Below are 22,971 nucleotides of genomic sequence, written 5' to 3'. Positions count from 1 at the left end.
TGGACAGCAAGCTACTCCGCGATGCAGAGCGCCTCTCTTGCACAGTCTGCCACTTGAGTTTGCTAAACATCTCCGTAACGCTATCACGCTTACCAAATAACTGTGTGACGAAACGCGCCGCTCTTCTTTGGATCTTCTCTATCTCCTCTGCCAACCCGACCTGGTACGGATCCCACACTGATGAGCAATACTCAAGTATAGGTCGAACGAGTGTTTTGTAAGGCACCTCCTTTGTTGATGGACTACATTTTCTAAGGACTCTCCCAATGAATCTCAATCTGGCACCCGCCTTACCAACAATTAATTTTATATGATCATTCCACTTCAAATCGTTCCGTATGCATACTCCCACATATTTTACAGAAGTAACTGCTACCAGTTTTTGTTCCGCTATCATATAATCATGCAATAAAGGATCCTTCTTTCTATGTATTCGCAATACGTTAGATTTGTCTACGAGAGTGGTGGGGACTATATTCTGTACTTACGGTTTCCATCGCATTGTACATCATAATTGTATTTTCTGCATTTTTTTCAATCACTTGTAATGTCTTTCACACAATTTGCTCTACAACACCACGTTGTATGTACAAAAACGAGGTTGGAGAGATACTTTAGTCGCCATACTCATTGAACGTCTCTGCTCACGGCACCGCACTTGTTCACCAGTTTTCTGACGTCCATTGTGGCACTACTTTAGAATACTGCGTAATTTTGTGGCGCATCTGCTTCGGTAGGTTATGAGCCTAAATTGTCAGACTAATCTTCTGATAGTTTTCTTTTTAAGCCACACGTGCTTTCTTTGGGAATTGTACGCTGACGAAAGAGGAGTGTTACACCATAGAAACCACGGGAACCTTGTATGCCTGTGGGATATGTTGATTAAAATTACATTCTTAGGAGAGGGACTTTTTCAGTACAGAATAATAGCGTTTCCTACAGACGAAGAATGGTCTTGGGTACATAATATACATGATAGCTACTGATTATGTCTAGTGTTATTTCAGTTTTTGACATGGGGATCGTAACACAGCTGCCAGCCGGAATGGCCGTGCATCGTGAGTTTTAAAGCGCCTTTCTTGGACGGGTTGATGCTCTGGCCCCAGATGAAAACCTCGCGGCGGAGTAATGACGAGATTCGGTGTACCGGCTCGCCTGGAAGAAGAAAGCCACATAGCATACTGAGAAGAAGTGAGCGGGAGGTTTATCACAGCGGAAATAGGTCGAATCATTGGCGTCAGCGAAATGGAAATTCTATGCCGACAAATCGCACAAACAGTGGCTGTAGTGGTTCAAATGGCTCTGAGCACTATGGGACTTAACTTCTGAGGTCATCAGTCCCCTACAACTTAGATCTACTTAAACCTAACTAACCTAAGGACATCTCACAGATCCATGCCCGAGGCAGGATTCTAACCTTCCAGACTGTAGGGCTAGAACCGCTCGGCCACTCCGGCCGGCGGTGGCTGTAGTGCAATGCTTGCAGACGAATGGTGACGGGACGGACTGAGCAAAATAGTGCGGCAATAAGAGTACGCACGGGTAGCTGTAGAAGAACTACATCACGAGAAGTTTATACACCACGAGAGGTTTATAGGACTGTTTGACTGAATATGACCAATAGAAGAATGAGAACAACTATCTACGTTTAGAGGATAGCCACATCGTCTGCACGCCTAGTTAGGAAGAGAATACTGGAAGATGCGTAGAAATTTTGATTTGACATGTGGGATTCACCGCTGACACAATGCCACAAACAACAGAATCTCTCTATGTGGGATGAACGCCAATCTTTCAGTGGACGAGGTGTTGAAAGGTCACAGGAAGCGGTGATTTCGAGACTCATAACTCTCCAGCTTCTGTAGTCCTGCAGTGGGAAGCTATTGAATGTGACAATGGGATTGATTTGGAAACTGTTAAAGGGGTGTAGAACATTTTCCAGTATTTAGCAATAATCGTAAACCGTATGGGCATACCCTCCAAACCCAAAGTATCAAATAGCGTATTCCAACTAAATAAATCAAGATCTCACACTGCAGTCCACAGCAAAATTCCTTGAGAAATATACGGCGGCCTGCTCCCCTGGTCCACCACCTATAGAATGTGTGTGCGAAATCTTATGGGACGTAACTGCTAAGGTCATCAGTCCCTAAGCTTACACACTACTTAACCTAAATTATCCTAAGGACAAGCACACATACCCATGCCGGGACCAGCCGCCACCTACAGAACATGTAGGGGGTGAGATGAGAAGAAATAATTTCATACTGGTTTCCGACCGGCAATTTTCACGAAGTGACTTGAATGTATTTTAGAAGTGGCTAGAAATTACTCAAGATTTAATTCGATGGGTGTTTGTTTACATGTTAAACGAACAGAGGAGTGCATTCGTGACATTGGAGTTTGTACGTCATACTGGAATTAAAGAGGTACATCAGTTTCAAATGGAATGCAAGTTTAATCATTTGATATACCTTATGCAATCACCACAAAGATTAATAAGTGGCGGACTGATGTTTCATGGTGTAACACTTTCCATTTCAGTCAGCAAATAACGTGCTAAATCACACATTTCATAAATTTTTGCAGCAGACTCTATTTATAGTCCCGTACCATGCCGCATAGTTCAATAACTGGCAAGGTGCATCATCAAGCAGACTTGTCTGAGCTCAGATATGTCAGTGCCTAACAAGGAGTGACCACATTGTGAACCACCTATTTCGTCCTGCTCTTCTCTCTCTAGGGTCATAATGACCCTAAACTGAGTGCCTTCAGATAAAGAACTGATGACCGAAAATAATCTTTACCTTCTTCTTGACATTAACAACGTGTACTTCATAGAACAATGTTAACACACTCGAGACTGGCCTGTCAACTAGAATTGGCAAGCTGGACTGCCGTTTTAATGTATCTTTGAAAAATAACTGGTTTGCAACTGTGAAAGCGCCGGCCGCGGTGGCCGTGCGGTTCTGGCGCTGCAGTCTGGAACCGCGTGACTGCTACGGTCGCAGGTTCGAATCCTGCCTCGGGCATGGATGTGTGTGATGTCCTTAGCTTAGTTAGGTTTAAGTAGTTCTAAGTTCTAGGGGACTTATGACCTAAGATGTTGAGTCCCATAGTGCTCAGAGCCATTTGAACCATTTTTGTAACTGTGAACGCAGCAAATAGGTATGATGTTTCACTTGAAATGGTGAAACTTGGTCTGTCTGATTTTAAGAAATCTTATTATAAAATATTAAAATTAGCAGAAATATGAAATGTTTCATTAAATCATATTTTTACTCGAAGAAAAAATTGCACATATCTCTCTTAGTGTGATACGGCTTGAAGGGTTCTGGCATACAACGAGGGCACCGCCAGGATGTTTTACCCCTAAGGCTGTTACTAAAGTCGGGACACGCTTTACAGACACGTGTTCTGTGCGGATTTTTTTTTTTACACTTTTTACTATCTGAGTTGTTTTACGAATGGCCATTTAGGCGACACAGGACGCTTAGGTGACAAAAGTCATGGGATAGTGATATGCACATATATAAATGGCGCTAGTATTGCGTACACAAGGTATAAAGAGCAGTGCACTGGCGACGCTATCGTTTGTACTCTGGTCATTCATGTGAAAAGATTTCCGACGACGGAATTTAACACACTTTGGGCGTGGAGCTGCAGTTGGAGATAACGCATGGGACATTCCATTCGGGAAGTCATTAGGGAATTCAATATTCCGAGATTCACAGTGTCAAGCGTGTGCCTAGGGTGCCACATTCCAGGCTTTACCTCTCACCACGGACATCACACTCGCCGACGATCTTCACTTAACGACCAAGAGCACGGCGCTTACCTAGAATTTTCCGCGCTAACAGACAAGCAACACTACGTGAAACAACCGCAGAAATCAATGTGGGACGTGCGACTAACGGATCGGTTCGGTCGGTGCGATGATACTTGGCGTTAATGGGCTGTGGCAGTAGACGACCGTCACGAGTACCCAATTCGCCAACAGCATGACATCGCCGTGAGTGGGTACGCTAAGCGTGTGACCGTTTCGGTTGGTCCCTAGACGCTGGAAAACCGTGGCCTGGTCAGAGGAGTCCCGATTTCAATTGGCAAGAGCTGATGGCACGGTTTAAGTGTGGCACAAATTCTACGAAGTCGTTGACTGAGGTCGTCAACAAGGCACTGCGGAAGCTGGTATGAGCTATGTTTACACGGATTACTGACTGGAAATGTCTCTTTGGTTGCGTGAACTCGGCTGTTCAATACAGAATGTCGTTATCAAAACACTCTTCACCTGACAACCTACTGCCGCCTAAATTTCCAGTTGTTATTTTACTAGAGCCATCAATTTAGACGTTACATTACGCCATCTCCAGGACCCCCGACCGACGTGTAAGAAGATTCCCATCTCTGGTACAGTCAAAATAGGGGCCAGCATTTAATGACTGGTATCCGTAGATTTCTGTTTTATCCGCCCGGCGGATTAGCGACGACGACCAGTGTGCCGGCCAGTAGGTGGTTTTTCACATCCTACTAGGTGAATACCGGGCTGGTCCCCACGTCCCGCCTCAGTTACACGACTCGCAGACATTTGCAACACATTCAAACTGTTTCACGATTTACACTAGACGCAGACAGCTGGGGTACACTACTTCCATCCCGGATGGGTCTGGGGTGGTGGCAGGAAGGGCATCCGGCCACCCCTTAAAATTAACCATGCCAATTCCGTATTTAACCCTGCCAACCCTGCGCAATGCGGGATGAAGGCGGTAGCAAAAGATAGAAAAGAAAAGAAAGAATTCGTAGATTTCTGTTTTGACTGGATCAGAGGTTAGAATCTTCCTTCCTACACGTCGGGCACGGTGCTTGAATATGTCGTAATGTAGCGCCGAAATTCGTCGCTCAAATAAAATACCAATTGTAAATTTAGACGACTGAAAGGTATTCCGATTCGACAATCTATCTTGACGGAAATTGTTATTTTCGGCTACTTGGAGACAATCTGCCGCTGTTCATCGACTTCATGTTCCCAAGCAGCTATGGAATCTTTATAGATGACAATGCGCCATGTCACTGGGCCACAATTGTTTGCGATTGGTTTGAAGAACATTCTGGAGCGTTCGAGCACCCAGGTCACCCAACATGAGTCACGTCGGACATTTATAGAACATAGACACGTCAGTTCGTGCACAAAACCCTGCACCGGCTACACTTCCGCAGTCATGGACGTCTGTAAATGCAGCATGGCTCAATAATTTTGCAGGGGACTTCGAACGACTTTTGAATCCATGCCACGTCGAGTTGCTGCACTACGCAGTGCAGAATGAGGTCAGACACGGTATTAGAAGGCATTCCATGAGTTTTGTCATCTTTGTGTACAACGACGTATAAAATGTTTTTGGGCAACATGGTTGTGGAGAGAAGCACCGATTAGTATGATTAATCAATAATTCAAGAAAAGTCTTAATCGCATTTATTATTGTTATAATACCGCCAACCGGTTTCAACCCGACGTAGGGGTCTTCCTCCGGGCGTTAACACTGTGAAATTATAGATATCCGTCAGAAAGGCTCTATTAAACAACAGCTAAAATTACGTAAATTTAAAATATGTTACTCATTGGTCGACTGCTGGTGGTGTCGCTCCTGTCTACATAACGACAGAAAACTATGAGAGAATAACCCTTCGTATGGGCTTAAATAGCGTGCTGAGATCACGTGAATAGACGTCAACACCCCCAGCTGCGATCAACGGCATTTAATACAGTTTGTTATATATAATTACTAGTCATCTTGGCTTAACACAAATTTAAGTGACAGTAAATAACAGAAAACGGAACCATTCCACTTAAAAAGAGTTACAATTATAGTGTTAATTTTAAAATAATAACAAATGTTCCATAGTCAACTCGTAAAATTCGTAAAAGTATTACTACAGCGCCCTCTAGTCTGTGTGGCGACGACGCCTGACATATGCTTTGTAATCCATGGCAACGGCGTCCTCACCACAAGGAGTAGAGGGCGTTGTAGTCCTTCCATATTAACCGTTTTAGTAAATTGACTCAAATGTTTTCTACGTAAATGTACATTGTAATACAAGACGACACCACTTTTTGTGTGTCACGGATTGTTTTACTTTATATTATGACACATAATGTAATATACTTTCACGAATTTTACGAGTTGACTATGGAACATTTGTTATTATTTTAAAATTAACACTATAATTGTAACTCTTTTTAAATGGAATGGTTCCGTTTTCTGTTATTTACTGTCACTTAAATTTGTGTTAAACCAAGGTGATTAGTAATTACATATAACAAACTGTATTAAATGCCGTTGATCGCCGCTGGTGGTGTTGCCGTCTATTCACGTGATCTCAGTACGCTATTTAAGCCCATACGAAGGGTTATTCTCCCATCGACTCGTACACGCTGAGTGGACATTCGCGCGCCGGAGATCACCGCCATCAGTGTCTCGTGAGTGCCGTCATGTTTAGTGTTCAGTGTTCCCGTCATACTCCATCGTTCACCTGTGCCATCGCCATCTTCAGTGTTAGTGCGTCGTGACAACAGTTTGTAGTGAATTATCGTCGAGTGTGAACGGCTCCGTGTTTGTCTTTATGTGTCTACTGTTTTATTACCCACCGTTATGTCACATTTGTGTATTCTTTCTGTTCTTTCTTTATCTCCTCTACGGCTGAAGAGCGGCGTACCATGCTGCTGACAGCCTGCCTGTTTGTACGGGTTTGAAAATAACAATAAAGAAAAAAAAGAAAAGTTATTCTCCCATCGTTTCCTGCCGTTATGTAGACAGGATTGACACCACCAGCAGTCGACCAGTGGGTAACATATTTTAAATTTACGTAATTTTAGGTGTTGTATTATAGAGTCTTTCTGACGGATATCTATAATTTCACAATGTAAATGCCCAGAAGATGACCCCTACGTCGGATTGAAACCGGTTGGCAGTATTATAACAATAATAAATTCGATTAAGACTGTTCTTGAATTATTGTATAAAATGTAGCTGCAGTCTCTCAAGTATCCTGATTCTCTGTCGTGCAAGTAAAGAGGCAGGAGACCGTACCAACCTGTTAAAGGTGTTGGTCTTCAGTTTCTGCTGGGCACGCACGCCCTGTGCAGACAACATCGGCCGCTGCACTCCACTTGCTTAGCAGGCAGCTGGCAGCGGTGACGCTGAAGGCGGCGACTCCGCGCGACGCGGCGTCCCCCCCCCCCCCTGCCTCCCCCCCCCCCCCTTTGGCCGTGGGAGGACAGCAGATGCGCCGCGCCGTGTTATTCCAGCGTTTTGTTATCCCAGCGCCACTGCGGGCGCTCGCCTGCTGCTGCTGCTGCTGCTGCTGCTGCCTGCCAGATTGGATGTTTGTGTAGATGGTTCGATACCGCCTCCGATACGAGCGGGCTCGCTCCACTGGCTCCGCGGTCGCGTCCAACCTTCCGTCTCCTGCGCCGTGCTTCCGCCCGCCAACTTCCTCGCTGACAGCATTTCGCATTTAAGTGACTGCCCTTTTCTCTCGACTTTTGCGAGACCACCTTCACCGTCTCCGGGCAGTTTGTTTCACTTGTGTGGCAGACACGTGGAATCGGACAAGCCTACTGCATTTCCGTCTAAATCTGTACCCTGTGCGGAGCTGTGAAATGTATGTTACGAGATACTTCCTACTGTGCCGTAAACTGGGTATACATTATCGGATTCCGAATTGATTATCATGATTGGTTTTTAACTTCTGTGATATTTATGGTAGCGGACATAATGGCTTGTTTGAAAGGATTACACACTGGTTAGCACAACACATTTCCTGAAATGCAGAGGAAATAATGGAAAAAACTAATTATAGGTGGTCAGAGTTAATACACTACTGGCCACTAAAATTGCTACACCACGAGGATGACGTGCTACAGACACAAAATTTAACCGACGGGAAGAAAATGCTGTGATATGCAAATGATTAGCTTTTCAGAGCATTCACACAAGGTTGGCGACGGTGGCGATACCTACAACGTGCTGACATGAGGACAGTTTCCAACAGATTTCTCATACACAAACAGCAGTTCACAGGCGTTGCCTGGTGAAACGTTATTGCGATGCCTCGTGTAAGGAGGAGAAATGCGTACCATCTCGTTTCCGACCATGATAAAGGTCGCATTGTAGCCTATCACGATATCGTTTTATCGTATCGCGAAAATGCTGCTCGCGTTGGTCGAGATCCAATGACTGTTAGCAGAATATGGAATCGATGGGTTCAGGAGGGTAATACGGAACGCCGTGCTGGATCCCAACGCCCTCGTATCACTAGCAGTCGAGATGACAGGCGTCTTATCCGCATGGCTGTAACGGATCGTACAGCCACGTCTCGATCCCTGAGTCAACAGATGGGGGCGTTTGCAAGACAACAACAATCTGCACGAACAGTTCGACAACGTTTGCAGCAGCATGGACTATCAGCTCGGAGACCATGACTGCGGTTACCCTTGACGCTGCATCACAGACAGGAGCGCCTGTGATGGTGTACTCAACGACGAACCTGGGTGCACGAATGGCAAAACGTCATTTTTTCGGATGAATCCAGGTTCTGTTTACAGCATCAGGATGGTCGCTTCCGTGTTTGGTGACTTCACGGTGAACGCACATTGGAAGCGTGTATTCGTCATCGCCATACTGGCGTAACACCCGGCGTGATGGTATGGGGTGCCATTGGTTACACGTCTCGGTCACCTCTTGTTCGCATTGACGGCACTTTGAACAGTGCACGTTACATTTCAGATGTGTTACGACCCGTGGCTCTACCCTTCATTCGATCCCTGCGAATCCCTACATTTCAGCAGGATAATCCACGACCGTATGTTGCAGGTCCTGTACGGGCCTCTCTGGATACAGAAAATGGTCGACTGCTGCTTTGGCCAGCACATTATCCAGATGTCTCACCAAATGAAAACGTCTGGTCAATGGAGGCCGAGCCACTGGCTCGTCGCAATACGCCTCTCACTACTCTTGATGAATTGTGGTACCGTGTTGAAGCTGCATGGGTAACTGTACCCGTACACGCCATCCAAGCTCTGTTTGACTCAATGCCCAGGCGTATTAAGGCCGTTATTACGGCCAGAGGTGGTTGTTCTGGGTACTGGTTTCGCAGGATCTATGCACCAAAATTGTGTGAAAATGTAATCACTTGTCAGTTCTAGTATAATACATTTGTCCAATGAATACCCGTTTGTCATCTGCATTTCTTCTTGGTGTAGCAATTTTAATGGCCAGTAGTGTATGTACTTCGAGATACACTGACGGGCATATACTTGCACCACAGTAGTCACCTATCATTTCATGTGTGGTCAGCATTTCAAAAAGACAATTAAAATATGACCATTCACATACAAAGACATTGATCTAAGGTTTTTTCAGGATCATAGGAGAAAAAAACATAGTACACAACAGAAATCAAACAGACACATCCATCATCAAAATTGTAAATGTAATGAAAGATATTAAGACGGAGTATCAACCCATTCTTCCAAATTTAATTGGACACCTTCACTTTCGTCCATCTTAAACCTAAATCCTCACTTCAAACCTTGTACACTTAGAACTAAGTCTGTTCTTCATTTATCGAGTCAATATCTGGCACTTGTGACCAAAAAAGCTTCATTCCTCGTTTCCGGAAATATTTGACATTATATTTTATACCGGAATCACTGCCTGAACCACAATAGCTTACGATTTCAGTAATATATGGTGGATATTTGTTTTCCTTAGTCGTATATATATTAACAGTTACAGACGACCCTTAGACTTTATACCGACAGTTAACACTTGTATTCCATAATTCGACGCTGTCACTGGCATTAACACAAATTTTACCTAGAGTTGTGAACACAACTGACATCCAGTTCAGATACACTGAAATGGCCTGCTGAACATAGGCATGAAGCATAATTTAAAACCAAACAACAATCACAACGACATAAAAGACACCATACGTTCACTAGCTTGTATTGCAATACTTATAACAGCACTGAATAAACAGTAATAGGCTGCAAGAATAATAAGATGATACACAAACATATACACTTTGTGATCAAAAGTATCCGGACACGCCCAAAAACACACATTTTTCATATTGTGTGCATTTTGCTGCCACCTTCTTCCAGGTACTTCTTATCAGCGACCTCAGTAGTCATTAGACATTGTGAGAGAGCAGAACGGAACGCCCCACTGTTCTCACGGACTTCGAATGTGGTCATATGATTGGGTGTTGCTTGCGTCATAGGTCTGTACGCGAGATTTCCACACTCCTAAACATCCCTAGGTCCAATGATTCCGATTTGGTAGTGAACTGGCAATCTGAAGGGACACGTACAGCACAAAAGCGTAGAGGCCAACTTCGTCTATTGACTGACAGAGACCGCCGAGGAGGAGGAGGAGGATATTAGTGTTTAACGTCCCGTCGACAACGAGGTCATTAGAGACGGAGCGCAAGCTCGGGTGAGGGAAGGATGGGGAAGGAAATCGGCCGTGCCCTTTCAAAGGAACCATCCCGGCATTTGCCTGTAGCGATTTAGGGAAATCACGGAAAACCTAAATCAGGATGGCCGGAGACGGGATTAGAGACCGCCGACAGTTGAAGAGGATCGTAATGTCTAATAGGCAGACATCTATCCAAACCATCACACAGGAGTAGCAAACTGCATCAGGATCAACTGCAAGTAGTATGAGAGTTAGGCGGGAAGTGAGAAAACTTGGACTTCATGGTCGGTAAATGCCAAACGATGCCTCGCTTGGTGTACGGAGCGTAAACATTGGACGATTGAACAGTGGAAATACGTTGTGTGGCGAACGGTACACAATGTGGCGATCCGATGGCAGGGTGAACGTCATCTACCATTGTGTGTAGTGCCAACAGTAAAATTCGGAGTGGGTGGATTAATGGTGTGGACGTTTTTTTCATGGAGGGGGCTTGCACCTCTTGTTGTTTTGCCTGGGACTGTCGCAGCACAGGCCTACATTGATGTTTTAAGCATCGGAGATGACGATTGCATCTTTCAACACGATCGAGCACCTGTTCATAATGCACAGCCTGTGGCGGAGTGGTTACATGACAATAACATCCCTGTAATGGACTGGCCTGCACAGAGTCCTGACCTGAGTACTAAAAGGGTGAGGGTGACATATATGTTGATTTGCCAAAGTCTTTATTTGCATTTTCAGTAACATGATATGTTCGGTATGCTATGATGTCACGGTCAACAAAGCTTTCCAGTCCTGATACATTGGGTACGCCTGTTCCACCACGTACAACGGCAACTGTCAGCCATCCATTTCCGTGGGTAAAGGAATCATTGATGTCGATGCTGAAGTTCAGTCTGCATCCACAAAAGACTGCAGGGATGTTTTAAAACGCCGACTTCGTGCCGTGTCTCACCGAGTGACATTGATACCTCTCAGTGCAGCACTCCGTGAGGAATGGGCTGCTATTTCCCAAGTAACCCTTCAGTATTTGTCTGAACGTGTGCTTGCGAGAGTGGAAGCTGTCATCAAGGCTAAGGGCGGGCCAACACCATACTGAATTCCAGAATTACCGATGGCGGGTGCCACGAACTTGTAAGTCATTTCCAGTCATGTGCGCGTATAGTTTTGATCACATAGTAGCTACTAAAACAATGAAAACTAAGAATGTTGAAATAACTAAGGATGTTGACTGCGGGCTAGCAGCACCCTGACTAGGGTTTTACCGTCCCACGTTTGGGTTACCATTATCACCACAGTCCAGACGACAGAATTTGGATTGCTGCAGTGGCCGCGAAGCATGAAGCGCTGATGGATGCATCACATTGTGTTCAGCTATGAATCACAGTTCTGCACTTCCCAGGATGACAATCATCCGCGAGTATTGAAGCGACCTGGGGAGAGGTCTTATTTGTCCACTGATTGGGAGAGACACAACGGTATTAGTCCAGAAGTCATGATGTGTTGGAGAGCCATCGGGTGTATTTGAGCCAGGGCTGAAAATAAGGGAACTCTGAAGGCACAATGGACGTCCTGTATCCTCATTTGTTACCCTTCATGCGACAGTAACATGGCGACATTTTTCAACATGACAGTGTTTGTCAACTAAAAGCACGTGTCACCATGAATTCTTTGTGTGACGTCGAGGTACTCCTGCAGGTGGCAAGACCCCAGTTTTGTCTCAGATAAAATATCGGTAGTGCCAGCTCAGACGTCAGCTCCGTCCCATTGCCAGTATCCTGGATATCAAGGATCATTTGTAACATTTGTGGACCTGCTCGCTTCAGCAGAGTATACAATGGCTTTGTAACACCCTTCCGACTGGCACCTGCGCATACATCCTGCCGAGGGAGAAGGGGTGGAGGTGTGTGCAACATCGTACTGGTATGTCGGTTCATACCGCCAAAATATTTGTGAATTTGACTCGACGTTGTAATCACTGAAATAGCATCACATTTCCTCTGAGCCTTCTTCTTTTGAATGCTTTCCTTTTTCTGTCAGGCACTATAGTACAATCCCTACGAATCGGTTCGGTAGAGACTACGACATTTAGGTTAGATTAACTGAAGTGTGCAGAGGGGCATTTTAATTGAGATTCTTTTCAGATCTCATATTCAAATGATGCGGGAGGAAGCCCTAATAAATGCTACCGTAAACGTGTTCTCTGATCATCGTGGTTATTTTGAACGTCCACACGCCAGAAATTTTATAGCTCTCTGCCACTTTTATCTGAGTGTTTAACATATACTATTTGGTGGTAATGTTCCAACTGTATACACTAGGTTAAGCCAGGTTGCGACTTAAAATTGTATTTGAAAAAGTATATTAAAGTCTAGTAGTGCAAAATTCACTGATATCACTTAACTGCAAAGCCATCGGTGTTTTGAAATAGGTGATGTATGTCACTCGATTAATTCTCAAAGAGGACCATTGATTAGTCTTTTGTTCACATTTATGTACATGCCAATATATATGATTTCTGAGGTCGTGTGCATGATATTTCTATTTAGAGGATACTTTGACCATGTGTCATTGTTCCCCCAGGATTACAGATACACAGTTGTGGCCTAGTGCTGTTTGTTCAGTGTCGTTTTGCAAAATCAGCAGCTATTTATAATTAACATATGTTGTCTTGCATGTAGTTGTGATTGTTGTTTGGTTTTAAATTATGCTCCATGCCTATGTTCAGCATGCCAGTTCAGTCTGTCTGAATTGGATGTCAGTTATATTTACAACTCTTGGTAAAAATTCGTGGGGGTTACTGTTCTTATTTGTGTATTATTTCATAGGCAGCTTGTTTTTCTTTCTCAAACTGTCAAGCGTCTTTGATGAATGGTAGGTATTTTGTCTCCGTGATTTTCATTATGCTTGCAATTATATCACGGCCTAACGGTATGTGTGCTGGATGTGCTAATAAATTAATTCCAGATAGGTGCAGTAAGCTAATAGATTCAGATGTTCTTTCTTTTTACATAGTTGCTTCACAAAGTAGCCAGAATTTCTGATCTCTGACTTTATCAAGCAGTACTGAGATAGGTTTATCATTACTCTTAATATTCACTATTTAGGTACTATTTTTCCATATAGGCAGGCTTTGTTGAATTTTATATCAAGACATGTTTTAAGGCACTTGAATCTAATCTTTCTCTGCATGCACAAAAGCTTTCAGAACTTTTCTGGCTGATTCGTAATGACTTGTGACCATACTGGCTATTTTGGTGAACCGTGACCGTATGGAATAATTACTTACTTGTATTTTCAGCTACCAGTCATATTAATTGTTTTATGTTTACTTTAACGTATTGCAACGAGTTTCAAGTATGTAATGGTCATCGTCAGGCGCCTATACAAACAGAAGATTATTACTGGCTATATCTGAGAACCGTAAATGTATAGAATTATTAATTACCGGTTACTTTTATTTGTTTGATGTTTAATTTAACATATTTCAACGGGTTTAGAGCACGTTTTGCTCATCTTCAGGCGTTTACACATACAGAAAACGGTTTCTTAAAAATAAAATGTCTTAAACTATTGGCGTACTGTTGTTTATTATTCGCTGTTGGTGTGGCTGTTGGGGTATACGGAGTGTTGAGAGGTTGGTGGGGGTCAGTGGTTGACTAGAAATTGGAGTTCAATGATGTCCTCTGCATCTCATTGTTTATTATGACAGATACCACATCTGTGTGGGACGCAGATAGTTTTGCAGCTATTGTTATAGTGCGAAAAAAGTGTGATACACTTTTCTATTTTTCATATGTTCGCTTACGATTTTGCCGTCCCAAAGCCCCGTTTTCATCATTGGTTCGTTGGTGCAGCTGTTGGACTCTTTATGTTGCCCTCTTTGTGCGATTGCACTACACTATTGCACTCTTTATTTTGGCACAGCTTTTCGACGTAATCCCTACACACATGTTAACGCTATACACTTGATACAATATGACAGCCTTGCAACGTGTGAATGAGTAACGATTGTCGCATTTTACGTCAAAATTCAAAAAGTTATTATTATGGACACAAGTAACACTAAAACACGGTGGTGACCGTTCTACGTGTTGCAGAGAACTGCAGCTCTCATCATTTTACATATTCGCCGATGGTGTGCAAATGTTTGAAGTTACATTGACATCTGAACATGTCCTCCAGGCGTTTCACTTTTTTTGTCACCCAATGTATATCACCATAGTCCTCACTGAGTGCTTGTGGTTGGTGGCCTGCTTTAAAAGCAGGCTTCCGCGGAAAGTTTGCGCGTTACTTATCCTGCCAGTTCTGGCTTTGCATAATTTCGCGTCGCCTTCCTTGAGTCAAAAGTTCTGTGACCATAAACGCTGTCTTTCCATGTACTCATTCAGTATCCACTTTTAGTCTTATTTGGTATGGGTCTAATAACTATGAGCAACTTTCTACGATTGTTCGCATGAGAGTTGTAATAAATTTCATTTCTAGAGTAAATACACTTTCCCAGTATCCTACAGATGAACTGAAGCATGCCACCCGCTTTACCTATGACTGAGTGTATGTGATGGTTATATTTCAAACGCAATACATTTCCATGACTCTTACGGTGTAGGAAAGCCTTTGGCAATCTGAACAGCTTCCAGTCGTCTCGGAATGTATGTATTCAGATCGCATTTGGTTTTCTTGCAAATTTCAGGAAACGGAGAAGGATAGTGGTCACACACCTTTCTCTCCAAAATACACCACAAAGACTCAGTTGTATTGAGACCTAGTGACCAGTGACCAGAGGAGATGCCAGAGTTCTTCCTAGTAATCTCAAAACCAGACATGGACGATGCCATCAGTGTGAACAGGTTCCCTGTTGTCTTGGAACATGCTATCACCATTAGGGGAAATCATTGTACAGTGGTATGGATCTGATCAGCCAAAATGATCACTGAATATCTGGGAGAAATGCAGCCTTGCAGAATAACCAGGCGGTCAATGAGACACGTCGGTAAGGCCGCACAAATCGTCACCAAACACTCGCCATGTTTTACTCTTGGGACTTAAACTCTATTAGAAGTTGGAGGAAGTTGTATTGAGATTTAATTACTGATGGCCAGGAGAGATGCGACAACTGTTGGTATGAACGCGCGCCCTGTCGTCTCGAAGCCAGACTCGTCCGACTAAACGACTTTCTTCCATTACATCATAGTCAGACGTATACGACATCGACACCACGTTTTCCTTCGGATGTTTATACCACTGATGAGTTGTTTTGAAATTCGAGCTCTTCGTGAAATTCCCTATTTATGAAGTTCCCTGCGGGTTGTTTTGGTGCCAAGAGCTTTCGTGCGTGTGACACTCAGTTCGGTAGTGATTTTTGGAGCTGCAGTGCGTTTATCACGAACACTCAACACACACTTTCGTCTGCGTTGTGACTTAGCGGATGGTGTTTTTCCGCTTTCCCTACGTACAGTATAAATCTTGGATATGGTACCCCTTGAGAAAATAAATATTTCGGCTGCCTTGGTCCCGGAAAGATCAATAACTTACCCACGTTCGAATTCGCGTAGATCCGACACAACGCACTCATATCCACAAAGAACACCGTTCTAATCACGATTGACTCGTGCAACTTATTGAGGACACTGTACTGGTGCCGTTTGTGGCCAAATACACTCCTGGAAATGGAAAAAAGAACACATTGACACAGGTGTGTCAGACCCACCATACTTGCTCCGGGCACTGCGAGAGGGCTGTACAAGCAATGATCACACGCACGGCACAGCGAACACACCAGGAACCGCGGTGTTGGCCGTCGAATGGCGCTAGCTGCGCAGCATTTGTGCACCGCCGCCGTCAGTGTCAGCCAGTTTGCCGTGGCATACGGAGCTCCATCGCAGTCTTTAACACTGGTAGCATGCCGCGACAGCGTGGACGTGAACCGTATGTGCAGTTGACGGACTTTGAGCGAGGGCGTATAGTGGGCATGCGGGAGGCTTGGTGGACGTACCGCCGAATTGCTCAACACGTGGTCTCCACAGTACATCGATGTTGTCGCCAGTGGTCGGCGGAAGGTGCACGTGCCCGTCGACCTGGGACCGGACCGCAGCGACGCACGGATGCACGCCAAGACCGTAGGATCCTACGCAGTGCCGTAGGGGACCGCACCGCCACTTCCCAGCAAATTAGGGACACTGTTGCTCCTGGGGTATCGGCGAGGACCATTCGCAACCGTCTCCATGAAGCTGGGCTACGGTCCCGCACACCGTTAGGCCGTCTTCCGCTCACGCCCCAACATCGTGCAGCCCGCCTCCAGTGGTGTCGCGACAGGCGTGAATGGAGGGACGAATGGAGACGTGTCGTCTTCAGCGATGAGAGTCGCTTCTGCCTTGGTGCCAATGATGGTCGTATGCGTGTTTGGACCCGTGCAGGTGAGCGCCACAATCAGGACTGCATACGACCGAGGCACACAGGGCCTACACCCGGCATCATGGTGTGGGGAGCGATCTCCTACACTGGCCGTACACCACTGGTGATCGTCGAGGGGACACTGAATAGTGCACGGTACATGCAAACCGTCATCGAACCCATCGTTCTACCATTCCTAGACCGGCAAGGGAACTTGCTGTTCCAACAGGACAATGCACGTCCGCGTGTGTCCCGTGCCACTCAACGTGCTCTAGAAGGTGTAAGTCAACTACCCTGGCCAGCAAGATCTCCGGATCTGTCCCCCATTGAGCATGTTTGGGACACGATGAAGCGTCGTCTCACGCGGTCTGCACGTCCAGCACGAACGCTGGTCCAACTGAGGCGCCAGGTGGAAATGGCATGGCAAGCCGTTCCACAGGACTACATCCAGCATCTCTACGATCGTCTCCATGGGAGAATAGCAGCCTGCATTGCTGCGAAAGGTGGATATACACTGTACTAGTGCCGACATTGTGCATGCTCTGTTGCCTGTGTCTATGTGCCTGTGGTTCTGTCAGCGTGATCATGTGATGTATCTGACCCCAGGAATCTGTCAATAAAGTTTCCCCCTCCTGGGACAATGAATTCACGGTGTTCTTATTTCAATTTCCAGGAGTGCATAATAGCGGACCTGTGTTTACATTCAACCATGCGTTTCTATCAACGTTTCCAGTTTTCGTCAAACCCCTGTAACTAATTTCAAAAATATAAAGACTTTTATTCCCCCTGAAATTCCATGGCTGAAGATGTAACATTTGGGTCGTGGCATTTTGTGACGCGCCAGCGTATTTGCAAGTACCTCGCCTTCTCGCTCTTGTCTCTGCTTGTGGCGCGTACTGAGTCTTCGCTGCCTTGTCTTTGCCTGCGGAGTTAACTGGAATCTTTCACCAAGGACGTGGACAGTTGGCGTTCGATGTTACCTGAGGCCGGAGTGCGCTTGTATTGGAGCGGGAACCGACCACGTGTATGGAGCAGCTTGGTGGAGAGCCTTTCCTGTCGCCTGTGAGGAGGATTTTTGGTGCCATGGATTGCGTGTTGCTAATTCCGGGCACGGCTGTCTACTGCGCTGCGTTACTGCGGCCTGCTGTACCCGACGCAAGCCATATCTGACGTCTAGCGGAAAGTTAAGTGAGACTGTACTTAGGGCATGTCTGTAAAGGTGTTGAGGACTGCTACCTCACTTCTGGTAACTGTAAGCGCATTGGTTTTACCATGGAAGTATAGGTGTGCCTATGAAGAATTCATGGTGTTTAAGACAGGTGTTAAATATTAAGATAATGCACGAGCATGCCTCTTCCAGCTCGCAGGAAATTTTTGTTTGATGTAATACGAACCAGCTGCAAGGCCGTTCTGTGTATCAAATATACTGCATTCGAGTGTTGGTAGCGTTAGCGCAGTGAGCCACAGTAAAGCTTATAGTGAAATTTTCAGATTGTGCTCGTTACAGATTTCACTGAACTTTGAGGCATAAGAGTTTACATAATTTAATTGTGACTGAAATTGGAGTCCCGCTGGCCCTGCTAGTAATTGTAAGTGTTTTTTAGTATCTTAATAGCAGGCAATTCTCCTTAAGATTACTGTTAAAATTTGTGCTGTTGGTTCTATCTTGCCTGAGTAGTGTTTTCGTAGTGGGGCAAAGGCAGTGTGCCGTTTTATTAGTGAATAATTTTACCTGTTATTTAATATCTTTTGGTGGTTGTTTACATTGTCCCGGCGGACCTGTTCTGTGCGCTTGTTAAATGTTACAGCTGGCTGGTTGGTGTTTTGGAGTAAGCGCGAGCTTTCCACCTATGGTACCCGGGGCTGTGAAAACCTGGGTAGCGGGAGGTGACTCCGGGTCGAAGCTCGAGAAATGGGTCTTGTACGAACTGCCGCCTTCCGCCTTTCGCCTTGGCTTCTCCAAGTTAAGTTTTCTTTCTCCCTTCGTCACCTGGCGTCACTCCTCGCTAATTAATTCTGGCGCTAATTATATTTACTTGGGTATTTTTTATATTTTTTAAACCTGTCTCAAGAGCAACATACGATTGTGAAAGTTTGTTGCTGTGCTTCTCTTAGTAAGACTTTGCGCTGACTAATTGTGTTACTGGGCCTTTGAGCCGAAGTTTGAAACCTTAGTAAGCTTTAGTTACATTAATTGACACATGAGTATGAAACAAGTGCCTTTGTATTAACTTCATCCTGTTATTTATTGGGTGCATCTATGGCAGGTTGTTACTTAAGTAAATGTTTTGAGAACATTAGTTGTCAGTGTCCGAAGCCTAGTGAGAAGTATTCTGTGTCTTAGTTTAAGCCGTCAGGTGCATTATTGTCAGTGGTTTTAAAATTTTCTTATACATGGGATAGACTTCGTTTCATAAAAAGACATTGGCAGCAGATTAACTAAATTCTTGTGGCTTACTATTCTTATTACCTAAAGTAATCAGGATTAAGAAATTGTAGTTTTAAAGGAATTTGTTGATACGATTGTTAAATAAAACGAGTGGTAGCAAAAGGGGTCCAGTCCTTCCTATTGTTTCCCTATTCCCTAGTAGAAGAACGTTTCAACATCATCTTCCAAATAAGTTTAACATACTCGTATTATGTAGCACTTAAACGTATTGAACTAAAAATATCTTTGAAATAGTCAGCAACCAGTTGCAGACAGGAAATTTTATTTCCCTAACCGGTTTCAGCCACCTAGTGCCCGTCTTCAGAAGGTTATAACAAACGCATTATTTGAAACTCATAAATGGTACTCCTGGGTATACTACCCTGTAGGTACAACAATTGTCCTATGTTACTAACGACATCCAAAATTATGAACCAAAACTTAATTTCTGAATATTTACTCCGTCAATAAACACTTTATAAGCAAGGCCGACATAGTTTTGAACTCGTTTTGTAACGTAGTGAACGGTGTAACGAACTTCTTGGGTCCCTAAACGAAATCTGGAACACCGACCCGTCACCATATCTGAACTTTTCTGTATCCCTGAAGCCACACAACACCTAAACCTAGATTTTTGGGGACTTTTTCCGTCTTGACAAATGATTATTTTATCGTTTGGCACAACACATTACCCAGTAGTTCCACCGTGTTTCATGTCACAAAATATTAAATCAGGTGAGCACCCGCAAATCAGGAACATACCTATAGAATAAAACTGGTGAAATTGAAGCTGTGGGGGCGGGGCGTGAGTAATGCTTGGGTAGCTCTGTTCGTGGAGCACTTACCCGCGAAAGGCAAGGGGCCCGAGTTCGAGTCTCGGTCCAGCACACAGTTTTAATCTGTCAGGAAGTTTCATTTCAGCGCACACTCCGCTGTAGAGTGAAAATCGCACTCTGGAAAATCCACTTGAGTTGCTAGTAATTTTCTTAATGTATTACAATACAATAAAGCTTCATCTTCAGGTGCCACCAAAATAGAACGAATTCGTGAATGTGTCGCGGTCGGGCCAGTCGCTCACTGGGAATCACACTCACCTCAGACAATCGCATGGGATCGCGGGACAGCAAGACACAGTGGCACCTGAGGTTGAAGCCTTAAATTTCGAAAGTGGTCATGGAATAGGAGGAGGAGATTAGTGCTTAACGTCCCGTCGACAACGAGGTCGTCAGAGAGGGAGCACAAGCTCGGATTAAGGCAAAAGGTCACGTTCGTTTCAAAGGAACCATCCCGGCATTTGCCTGAAACAATTTAGGAAAATCACGAAAAATCTACATCAGGATGGTCGGACGCGGGTTTGAACCGTCATCCTCCCGAATGTGAGTCCAATGTGCTAACCACTGCTCCGCCCTGCTCGGTCGGTCGAAGAATAAATTAAGAAAATTACTAGCAACTGTAGCGGATTTTTATTCTATAAATTTCATTTAACGATACGTACTAGCTCTACGGGAGGAAGTAAAACCGACTTTTCCTAATATCTAGATCTTATGCTGTAAAATCTTCCTCCGAGCGATAAAACAGGTAGTGCTGAGCCACACCCCGTGGGCACTGCTGATGTAGGCGCCTGGTCGGCTATGCTAAACGGGCGGGTTACCTCGCATGGAGGCGATGTGAGGCGGAAATGAGCAGCGTCAACTATTGGGCCATCTGTAGGCGGAAGCTGCTGCCCGCGGCCGCCAATACGTCTCGGCGCAAGTGCTTCCGCTGCGATAGTGGCACGGCGCCCTACCGTGGGCGGCCGACAGCCGATAAACCCGTTTGCCGCATACGGACGCTGGGTCGTAACGTTACGCGAGCCAGTCGGTTGGAAGGGCTGCACCTGCACTACCCTGATATCAACAATAAACATAAATAGCCTGAGTACTGCCTGTAGGGGTCGCCCACTCCCAGGCTGCATAAAGAACGAGAAAACTGCGTGGTGTCGCCAGATGAAATAAATATTACTTCATTTATTTCTCTGAATACTTCTCGTCCCCGTAATTTCAGCGGAGATCGGTGGCTTATCAAGCTGGGGAGGAATCTGTTGAACTCAGTGGCTGGCTCAGGTTGGCATACCTCGCTGGATCAGCCCTGTGCTCAGGCCCGTGACTTGTAGTAAGTGGCCCGTGGTGTGCAAGGTACGCCCCGTCGAAAACTGTTCGTAGATGCGGTGACCACGGCGCGTGTGTCTCACACGATATTCTGGAAGTACTCTGTTTCTCCCAGGTCACTGCCTGTGTAGTCCCATCACATGGACCGCATGTCGGACGCCATAAGGTCGTTTTGAATGCTGACCCTAGCCCACTGGTTCGGAAGACCGACTGATCGAAGCAATACTGTACTTTAGAGCATTTTGCACCCAGATCGGAAGGGTGTTGATAGGTCCCTGGACTATCCAACAGTTATAGCTGGTACTGGGCGCTGGCTGGTACACTGAAGAGTCAGTGAAACTGGTACACCTGCCTAAAGCCAGTATTACACTATCAAATTTCTTTGTCCAATATCTTTGTCAAAGAAATTTGATGGTGTAATAGGAGCTTTGTCAAATTTCGTCAAATACTTGATCAAATCTAGGGTATCGCTGTAGATTTGATCAAAGAAGTCGCTTGTCTTCTGTTCACTGCAATGTGACATGTTACCACATGGAGCGCTAGCACCGCTGCAACGTTCTGTCATCTGTAGTGTTTTTATAAACATTGCCGGTAAATACAATTGGTGTGCACCGACAACTACAAAATAAATAGACATGTATGAAGCTGATGAGGAGCTTTACAAAGTGTGAAACCCTGAATACAAAAATAGATTAAGAAGATTGGAGACCTGACCTAACCTAATCTAACTCTCTCCTATAACAAGGAATCGGAGTGTTACAGTCAGCCTGTCTCGTGCGCCGATTATAACACTACCTTTAAACTCGCTTAAATCTTGATAGCTTGCCATTACAGCAGTAATAACCGATCTAACAACTGCGCCAGACCCTTATCATCTTACATATGCGTTGCCGACCGCAGCGCCGTATTCTGCCTGTTTACACATCTCTGTATTTGAATACACATGTTTATACCAGTTCCTGCTGCGCTTCAGCGTATAATTTGTGACTACTGACTGGCGGCCATCTCTTAAGGTGGCAGGAATATGACTGATACTGAAATAATCTCATACACAGGGTATTACAAGACAATATACAGAGAATCGGATGAGAACAACGTGAACGTCATCGTCATGTCGCACTCTTCTTGATAAACTGTGTCATAATGTTTACGGCTATCAGGTGGCTGGTGTTGATAAACCCATGTGGTACTGGAACTTAAAAAATTTCACTCTCGTTCTCATACTTTCTTGATGTGTAACAATTCTTTGGATATGTTAAATCTGTGGTAGTATTGTGACTGTAATCATTACAGTGTGCGTACTGATATTTTCCAGAAACAGATCCTGATAAGTAACGATATTATAGCCATTGGTCTAGGCAAAATTGAATCCAGCCTCGCAGCGTCACGGGCACGTGATGCGGTGAGAAAAATGACGGATGAACAAAATGAAACTAGCCCAGACATTAATTATAATACTGACACGAAACTGATCCTTGTCAATGAAGCTGAGAACTGCCCATCACACACAATGCTGAAATCGAGA

Source organism: Schistocerca piceifrons, chromosome 2, assembly GCF_021461385.2.
Source record: "Schistocerca piceifrons isolate TAMUIC-IGC-003096 chromosome 2, iqSchPice1.1, whole genome shotgun sequence".
Taxonomy (NCBI): Eukaryota; Metazoa; Arthropoda; class Insecta; order Orthoptera; family Acrididae; genus Schistocerca; species Schistocerca piceifrons.
Note: the sequence above shows the minus strand (reverse complement) of the source record.